Source organism: Gopherus evgoodei, chromosome 24, assembly GCF_007399415.2.
Source record: "Gopherus evgoodei ecotype Sinaloan lineage chromosome 24, rGopEvg1_v1.p, whole genome shotgun sequence".
Taxonomy (NCBI): Eukaryota; Metazoa; Chordata; order Testudines; family Testudinidae; genus Gopherus; species Gopherus evgoodei.
This window is the reverse complement of record NC_044345.1, coordinates 19,079-28,997: the sequence shown is the minus strand read 5'-3', so window position 1 is coordinate 28,997 and position 9,919 is coordinate 19,079. Positions and strand designations below refer to the sequence as shown.

The 9,919-nt window shown below is 50.1% G+C and overlaps 1 long non-coding RNA gene across 1 annotated transcript; it reads left to right on the top strand.

Annotated features, from left to right (window-relative positions):
- The first annotated feature begins 1,938 nt into the window (after nt 1-1,938).
- Nucleotides 1,939-4,067, top strand: LOC115639523. The gene is made up of 4 exons (XR_003997696.1): nt 1,939-2,222; nt 2,354-2,480; nt 2,782-3,129; nt 3,485-4,067. It is a non-coding gene; the product is annotated as an uncharacterized LOC115639523 (long non-coding RNA).
- The last annotated feature ends 5,852 nt before the right edge of the window (nt 4,068-9,919 follow it).

The following is a 9,919-nucleotide window of genomic DNA, read 5'->3' as shown; positions in this document are numbered from 1 at the left end:
TAGCCCCTAAGGATAGAGCAAGAAGCAATGGGCTTAAACTGCAGCAAGGGAGGTTTAGGTTGGACATTAGGAAAAAGTTCCTAACTGTCAGGGTGGTTAAACATTGGAATAAACTGCCTAGGGAGGTTGTGGAATCTCCATCTCTGGAATTATTTAAGAGTAGGTTAGATAAATGTCTATCAGAGAGGGTCTAGACCGGGGCAGGCAACCTACGGCACAGGTGCCAAAGGCGGCATGTGAACTGATTTTCAGTGGCACTAACACTGCCTAGGTCCTGGCCAACAATCCAGGGGGCTCTGCATTTTAATTTAATTTAAAATGAAGCTTTTTAAACATTTTAAAAACCTTATTTACTTTATATACAACAATAGTTTAGTTATATATTACAGACTTATAGAATGAGACCTTCTAAAAATGTTATCATGTATTACTGGGATGCAAAACCTAAAATTAGAGCAAATAAATGAAGACTCGGCACACCACTTCTGAAAGGTTGCTGACCACTGGTCTAGACAGTATTTGGTCCTGTCATGAGGGTAGGGGACTGGACTCGATGACCTCTCAAGGTTCCTTCTAGTGATGGGACACCTGCACCCCAATCCTCTTCAGGCAAAAATCATCTACTCTCCCCTATCCCTTGCATCCCTCCTGCTCCTGCCCAGTCCCATGTCCCCTGAGCGGGTCCTCAGACAAGCTGTCCCCACTTCAACTCAGATGGGCTTAGCCACAACCTGACACCTCAAAACTGCCAGAAGCCTGGAATACCTCCGCTTATCTCCCACCTTCCCTCCCGCCAATTCCTCTCAGCCTCAATCTTCCTGGAGACCCACCCCTGTATGACCCCCCCGACCCTCGGCTCCCAGCCCCCATTATTGCCATGTGCCCAGCTACGCCCTGCTGGGGGGGCGGGGGGGGCGGAGAGAAGGAAGGAAGCAGAAGTTTCTGGGAGGAGTTGTGTGCCCCGGCCTACAACTCCCATCAGCCACCGCGGATCCAGCGGCACCGTGGGAGAGGCGGGGTCTGGTGCTGGCTTCTCGCAGCGGCCAGGGCGGGGCTCGGCGCCTTTGGTTTGGGTGGGCGGTGCTTTTGGCAGTACAGCGTCTGTTTGCGGAGCGGGGCCGGAAACGGAAGGTGGGAGAGGAAGTGATATAACCGGTTTGGACGCCAACCGCGGTAACCGGGGAATTAGTTTTGTTCTGTGCCAGTTGCATCCTGGGATTTGTAGTTTTCAAAGTGTTGCCGCCTCGACCGTGTTTGGTACCGGCACGCCCAGCCTGCCATGGGCCGCCCGCATCTCCCAGCCCGCACGCACCCACCTTCCCCTGCGCCCTCAGCGCGACGCGACCTTCCCCAACCCCCCCACACCTCGGCCCCCAACCCACCACGCGCCCCTGTCCCCCCTGCACCTCCCGTCTGCTGTGACCTTCCCCGGGCCGCCCCACAGCCTTCCGCAGCCCACCCCGCGCACCCCTAGGGCGCCGCGACGTTCCCCAACTGCCCCCCACATACACCGAGCCCACCACAGCCTTCCTTATCCCCCTCACACACAACCTTCCCCAACCCGCATCCCCAGTCCCCAACCCCCCCCAACCTACAACCTTCTCCAACCCGCACCCCCATTCTTTTAGCCCAAACCAACCCGCCCCCGTCTATTTCTCCATCCTTTGGGCACCTCAATCCTCCTTTCTTGTCCCTCCAACACCTCCCAGGCCACCCCAACTTGCACCCCATCCCTACCTTTCCTCCATCTATGCCTCTTCCCATAGCAATCCCTCAGCCCCCATCTCTTACCAACACCCTCCAGCCTGCAACAACCTTCCCCAACCCACAAGCCCTGTATCCCTCAGTTCATTCCTCCACTCATGGGACTCCATAGCCACAGTCTATCTCCAACATCCTCCCAGCTCACAACAACCTGTGCCTTTATCCATGCCTCCCTCCCAACACTCCCAGCCCAACACAACCTGCACCCCACTCTGTCCCTAGATCTGTGGGCCCCCAGTGCCCTTTTGTCCTTTCTCCAACATGCATCCCTATCCCTACCTTACTCCCCCCCTCCCTCCCTCCATCCATGGGGCCCCTCAGCCCTTCTCTCTCCTTCCTCCACAACACAAACCCTTCATAGGACATGGGCAGGGATGCTAGGTGTACATCCCCACAGGCCAGGTCTCGGGAGCCATGGAGAAGTAGGAGTGGACGAAAAACATGCGGAGTAGTGGATGGTAAAGTGGAGTGGTGACTGGGATCAGTCTCTGTTCATCGAGTGGGACTGGAGAGGGAGGCAGGAATGAGGGCAAGATTAAAGGCACCAATACAGCTCTGTATAATGATAGTTCTTGTTTGGCTTTATTAGTTTGCAGAGGAATCGTCCAGGAGCTCTAGCCAGATAAGAATATGGCAGAAATGGACTTGAGCAGCCTGGACATCCTTCTAAGGATACATAAACAGTCCTCATGTTTCTGCCTTCTGCATCCCTGGCTGTGAGTCAGTGCTTTCGATTCCTCATCTACGCTCACTGTGGTACTCTTCAAAGGCCATGTGCTTCCTCGGGTGCGGGGCTCTGTTAGATTACGGCTGGGGTGGGGCCAGAGTCTGCTGTACAGAGTGATTATTTTGGGTGCAGTTGCAAGGAGTGCTTTTTAGTTGTAGTGCTCAAGGGCAAATGGGGGGGGGAAGGTTCGGGGCGGAACCCTGCTGTGTGGGAGGGGTGAAAAGAATAGCCTAAGCGAAGTTGTCCACTGAGATAACTTTCTTTGTTTTTCCTCCTTGTGCCAGGTTTAGTACCAAGGGAAAAGAAATCAAACATCAGAGTTTACTCTCCTCATCGGATGGAAAGCGAGCGAGAGCAGTGAGCCCGCGAGCATTGTTGATGCAAGTGAAGAGCCGTCCGGTTGGCAGTTGCTACTGTCAGTGAGATACATGTCTGGTTTCGAGAGGGCTCTGCTCATGACCCGCCTGGCTCCAGATAGGGCTGCCCCATTGGCTGGGGCTGGGTTTGTGAGAAATGCTTCCTGACCAGCTGTGCTTACGAGAGAGACAAGTTCCCCATTTTCAGGGGCTGCTCAGTTCTCTGGCCAGGAGCAGTGTGTCCTCCACAGCAGAAGGTTGCATCTAGGAGATTGACTTCAGGTAGTGAATTGCTTTCCTTCCTCCCACCTCTCTCTCTTTCTCTCCCCGCCCCTCCACAGTGTGTTGGCCAACTTTCTCACTCTCTTCCCTCTCCTCTTCTCATGCCGTTTCCCTTCGTAAGACATGGGCAGGTGTGCTAGGTGTGCATTCCTACAGGCTAGGTCTCGGGATCCATGGAGAAGTAGAAGCTGACAAAATAATCATGCATAGCAGTGGCTGTTGGTGTTAACTCGGTCTCTGTTGATGGAGTGGGGCCGAGGTAGATGGGATTGGAGAGGGAGGCTGGGATGAGGGCACCAAGATTCGAAGCACCAATAGAGCTTTGTGTAGTGATGGCTCATGCTTGGGTTTGCAGCTGTGTTTCCAGAGGAATCTTCCAGGAGCCCTAGACCAAGGAGAAAGTGGCAGAAGTGGACATGAACAGACTAGACAGCCTTCTAAGGACACATGAACAGTTCTCAGCTTTCTGACTCCCGCATAACTGGCTGTGAGTAAGCGGTCAGTGGTCTGAATTCCTCATCTGCGCTCACTGTAGTACTCTTCACAGGCCTTGTGCTTCCTCGTTGGGTGCAGGACTCTGTGAGATTACGTCTGGGGAGGGGCCAGAGTCTGCTGTGCAGAGTGATTATTTTGGGTGCTGTTGCAAGGGGTGCTTTTTGATTGTAATGCTAAAGGTGTGATGGGGAGGGCGGAGCTCGGTCGTGTGGGTGAGACAAAAAGAGGAGCCTATGAGACGTTGCCTACTGAGATGGTAACATGCTTGTTTTTTCCCCGCTTGTGCCGGGTTTAGTACCAAGGAGAAAGAAGTCAAGTGTCACAGTCTACTGCCCTCGTGCAATGTAAAGTGAGCGAGAGCAGCGAGCCTGTGAGCACTGTTGATGCCAGGCAAGATCTGAGCAGATGCCACTCTCAATGAGATAAGTGTCTGTCATAACTCTCCTACTCAGATCTGAACCTTAGAGTACAGAACATGAGAAGCTAGCATGAAACCTCCAAACTTAATTACCAGCTTGGATCTGATATCGCTGCCACCAGCCAGAATTCCAGTGTCTGGCTCACTCTGGTCTCCCCAAAACCTTCCCTGGGGAACCCCCAAGACTCAGATGCCCTGAGTCTCACCACAAAGGGAAATAACCCACTTCCCTTCCCCCTCTTTACCTCCTCCCAGATTTCCCCGCCCTGGGTACTCTAGGAATTCCCTGCTTCAAGTCCTTGAAACACAAGTACCGAGAGATCAATCTCTCTCTCCCCTCACCGAGAGGGTATGCAAAGTCAGGCTTAGTAAATCTAACACAAAGAGATTCTCTCTTCCCCCCTGTCTTCTTCCTCCCACCAATTCCCTGGTGAGCTGCAGACACAATCCCCTTGACCCCCACTAAAAAAAAAAAATCCACAGGTCTTAAAAAGAAAGCTTTATATAAAAAGGAAGAAAAAGACATAAAATGGTCTCTGTATCAAGGTAACAATATACAGGGTCAATTGCTTAAAAGAAAAAAATGAATAAATAGCCTTATCCAAACAGAATACAATTTAACACATTCCAGCAACTACACACATGTAAATGCAAAAAAACAATATAAACCTATTGTCTTACTATCTTTGTACTTACAACTTGGAAACAGAAGATTAGAAAGCCTGGAGATAGAAAGATCACTCTCAGAGCCCAGAAAGAGAAGAGACCAAGAACAAAGGACTCACACCCAAAACTTCCCTCTACCTAGATTTGAAAAAGTCTTGTTTCCTAATTGGTCCTCTGGTCAGGTGTTTGGTTCCCTTTGTTAACCCTTCGCAGGTAAAAGAACATTAACCCGTAGCTATCTGTTTATGACAGTGTCTTGTTTGGTGATCGCTGTGCTTGTGGCCCACCTCGGTCCTGCTAGGGCCGCCCCATTGGCTGGGGTTGGGTTTGTAAGAAATGCTTCCTGACCAGCTGTGCTTACGAGAGAGACAAGGTCCCCGTTTTCAGGGGCTGCTCATTTCTCTGGCCCAGAGCAGTGTGTCCTCCACAGCAGAAGGTTGCATCTAGGAGGATGACTCCAGGTGGTGAGTTGCTTGCCTTCCTCCCTCCTTTTTCTCTCTCTCTCTTCTCTTCTCTAGTACGTTGGCCAACACACACCCTCTATCTCTCTGTGTCTGTCCTTGCCTTTCCTTGTGTTGTCTCCCTTTGTAAGACACGGGCAGGCATGCTAGGTTTGCATCCCCAGAGGCCAGATCTCGGGAGCCATGGAGAGGTAGGAGCGGATGAAAAGCATGCGGGGCAGCGGACGCTAAAGTGGAGCTGTGACTGTCTGTGTTTATTCGGTCTCCATTCGTCGAGTGGGGCTGATGTAGATGGGACTGGAGCGGGAGGCTGGGATGAGGGAAAGATTCAACGCACCGGTAGATCTCTGTGTAGTGATCGTTCTTGCTTGGCTTTATTAGTTTGCAGAGGAATCGTCCAGGAGCCCAACCGGACAAGAATATGGCAGAAGTGGACCTGAGCAGCCTGGACATCCTTCTAAGGAGACACGAATAGTCCTCATGTTTCCGCTTTCTGCATCACGGGCTATGAGTAAGAGGTCAGTGCTTTGAATTCCTGATCTGTAGTCGCTGTAGTTTTCTTCACAGGCCATGTCCTTCCTCGTTGGGTACGAGGCTCTGGGATTAAGGCTGGAGAAGGCACAAGAGTCTCTGAGGAAAGTGAGTATTTTGGGTGCCGTTACAATGGGTGCCTTCTTGTTGCAGTTGTAACGTAGTAATGGGAGATGGGTTGAGGGCTGAGCGGTGGGATATGGGAGATGTGAAATGAAGAGGCTGGGTGACATTGCAGACAGAGATGCTAATTTGTTATTGTTTTTCCCCCGTCTGCTGCATTTAGTACAAAGGAAAATGAAGTCGCGCATCAAAGTCTACTGCTCTGATGCGATGGAAAGCGAGCAAGAGCGTCGAGACTCTGACCATTGTTGATGCCACGCAAAAGCTGTCCATCTGGAAGCCGAGGAGATGCTGCTGTCAGCGAGATAAGTGTCTGGTTTGGGGAGGGCTCTGCTCACGCCCAACCCGAGTCCAGGTAGGGAAGCCCAGTACGGTAAGGCTGGGTTTGTATGAAAAGGTTCCTGACTAGCTGTGGTCACGAGGGAGAAAAGGTCTCTGTTTTCAGAGGTTGCTCATTTTTCTGGTCAGGAACAGTGTCTCCTGCACCAGGGGGAGGTTGGATCCAGGAGGATGACTCAGGTGGTGAGTTGCTTGCTTTCCTCCCATTTGTCTCTCCCTTCTCTAGTGTGTTGGCCAACTTTCTCACTCTCTTCCCTCTCCTCTCCTTGTGTCGTCTCACTTCCTAAGACACGGGCAGACATGTTAGGTGTGCATCCCTACAGGCTAGGTCTCGGGATCCATGGAGTAGCGGGAGCTGACGAAAATCATGCGTAGCAGTGGCTGTTGGTGTTAACTCTGTCTCTGTTGATGGAGTGGGGCTGAGGTAGATTGGGTTGGAGAGGGATGCCAGGTTGAGGACAAGATTCGAAGCACCAGTAGAGCTTTGTGTAGTGATGGCTCATGCTTGGCTTTTGCAGCTGCTCTTCCAAAGCAATTTTCCAGGAGTCCTAGACTGAGGAGAAAGTGGCAGAAGTGGACATGAACAATCCTCAGCTTTCTGACTCCCGCACAACTGGCTGTGAGTAAGCAGTCAGTGGTCTGAATTCCTCATCTGTGCTCGCTGTAGTACTCTTCTCAGGCCTTGTGCTTCCTCGCTGAGTGCGGGGCTCTGTCAGATTACGCTGGGGAGGGGCCAGAGTCTGCTGTGCAGAGTGATTATTTCGGGTGCCGTTGGAAGGTGCGTTGACCTAAAAGAGGTCACTCTTTGTCAGGCTCATATAAACCCCTTGAACCAAAGGGACTTGCTCTTCACTGACTGACTATGCCTGGCAGTGCAGGAAATGGTCAACTGAAGGTAATGTATCTTTGGAAGAACTCAGGGTAAGTTTTTAAAGTGAAGAGGTCTGGTTATGCTCATGCTGGTTAATCTTAAGTCTGTATTAATACTATAGTTTAGTTATACTAGTAAATTGCTGAAGTTGTTTAAAGATTGTAATAGTCAATAGTTGATCAATATATAATGACTGTATATGTTTTTGTGCCTTGCTGGGAATGGGTACAGTGCTGGTGAACCTAGTAGCTTTGCATGTCGCTGTGCCTGTCTTTTATATAAGTTACCATCATAAAAGTCAATAAATGCTTATAAGTTATACAAAGTTATAGGTAGGTTAAGGTTAGTAAAATATAGTTAGTCCATGTATTAATATTGCATATAGAATTGTATTTGTTGGGGTGGGTGCAGTACATGTAAGGTTACTAGGCAATCAGTAATAGTAGCATTGCATGCGCTTGTAACTATTTTCAATATTATTTACCTTTTATATGTGCACTTATAGGAATAGGCAGTTATTGCATAATATTACTTGTACTTGTGCTTGTCTCCAGTATAATTTGCCATTTGTATTAATCCTCACTCAGTGCTGGTCTTTAATTCTGTTTTTCTTATTCTATCTGTGTTGCCTTTATAGTCATAAGTCATTAAAAACCTTTCTGGAGGAATAATTAATTGCCTAGTTTCTGTTTTGCAGACACTATTCAGCCTCTTTACATCTGTGTTGGGTGGTGGGAAGTAGCGATCACCCAGAGCCCCACTAGGACCCTGACGTGAGCCCCCTAGGGCTCTGACATCTGCCTCCTCCTTCCATTAATCTCCACAATAACTTTGTTTTTCCTTCTTGTGCTGGGTTTAGTACCCAGGGAAAAGAAATCAAACGTCAGTCTACTGCCCTCGTGCAATGTAAAGCGAGTGAGAGCAGTGAGCCCACGAGCATGGTTGATGCACGTGAGGAGCCATCCAGTTGGCAGTGGAGCAGTTGCTGTGTCTGTGAGATGAGTATCTGGTTTGGTGAGTGCTCTGCTCAGGGCCCCCCGGCTCCAGGTGGGGTTGCCCCATTAGCTGGGCCTGGGTTTGTAAGAAATGGTTCTTGACCAGCCATGCTTACAAGACAGACAAGTCCCCATTTTCAGGGGATGCTCATTTCTCTGGCCAGGAGCGGTGTGTCTTCCGCAGCAGAAGTTTGCATCTAGGAGGATGACTCCAGGTGATGATTTGCTTGCCTTCCTCCCACTTCTTTCTCTCTGTCCCTCGTTCTCTTTTCTAGTGCATTGGCCAGCTTTCTCACTCTCCTCTCCTCTCCTCTCCTCTCCTCGTGCCAGCTCCCTTTGTAAGACACAGGTAGGCTTGCTAGGTGTGCATCCCCAGAGTCCAGGTCTTGGGAACCATAGAGAAGTAGGAGCAGACGAAAAGCATGCGAGGCAGTGGGTGCTAAAGTGGAACTGTGACTATCTGCATTTACTTGGTCTCTGTTCATTGAGTGGTGCTGATGTAGACTGGATTGGAGAGGGCAGCAGGGATGAGGGCAAGATTTGCTTCCTCGTTGGGTACAGGGCTCTATGAGATTATGGCTGGGGAGGGGCCAGAGTATGCTGTGCAGAGTGATAATTTTGGGTGCTGTTGTAAGGAGTGCTTTTTGGTTGTAATGCTAATGGTGTAATGGAGAGGGTTGATGGCAGAGAACTGCCGTGTCACCATTTGCTACACCCACAATTTCCCATCCCTGGATCTATGGGAGAGGGAGTTGTGACAGATGGCTTGGACTTTGTCAGAGTTTCAACCAGTGTTCCCTCTAATTTTTCCCACTCATGTGGAAGGAATTTTGTTATGTGCACCAATATGGAGGTGATGTCACACATCACCTCCATATTGGTGCACATAACAAAATTTATGTGGCAGGGTGGGGCCAAGGGGTTCAGAGTGTGGGACGGGGCTCAGGGCTGGGGCAGAGTATTGGGGTGTGGGGGAGTGAGGGATACAGCTTGGGGATGCAGGCTCTGGGGTGGGGCTGGGGATGAGGGACTCAGGGCTGGGGTGCAGGGGGTGAGGGCTCCATCTTGGGGTGTGGTCTTTGGGCTAGGGATGAGGGGTTTGTGGCCAGGCTGCCCTGGGACTACAGGAAGGGGGGGGAGAGGACTCCCCGCAGCTCTCTCTCTCCGCAGCAGCACCTGGGCTGGGGGGAGAGGCACCTCTCCCTAACGCGGCAGCTCCAGGGCTGGGCCACAGGATAGGTGCTTCTTCCCTGGCTGCAGCAGATCCGGGGCTGGGAGAGAGGCATATCTCCCTGCTGCAGCCCTGAGTGCCTGCACAGTGCTTAATATGCTGCTGCGCAGCTTAGAGGGAACTTAGGTTCGACTTGTGGGAAATCACTATCTTAAATGGTGACATTCATAAAATTTAGATTTTTCTAATTTAATGCACTTTTCATCTAAATTAGCAAAATCTTGTTTTACTTGTGTGTAAATTTTAAAAAGAGGTTCCACAGGAGCAATGGCCATCTGCCCCTCCTCTGGTCTAGAGGTAGAGATTCTGGCCCACCAGCAATTCTAGCACCAATGAAGTCATGTGATCATAAAAATAGACTTGATAATGTTTTGTTTTTAATAATGTATTAAATATGGTAAATGAGAGTCACAGTAAAACCCTAGGAAGTGTTATAAGAAGATATGAAGGGTTTCAAAGTAGTAGCTACGTTAGTTTGTTTCCGCAAAAAGAACAGGAGTACTTATGGCACCTTAGAGACTAAGACATTTATTGTAGTATAAGCTTTCATGGGCTACAGCCCGCTTAATCGGATATGAAGGTTTCTTGAGAATTAAAGAATTAAAAGGTATGAAACTCCCTTTCCTGGAGGTGGCCAGTTCAGGCAAGTGGAACAGCTGA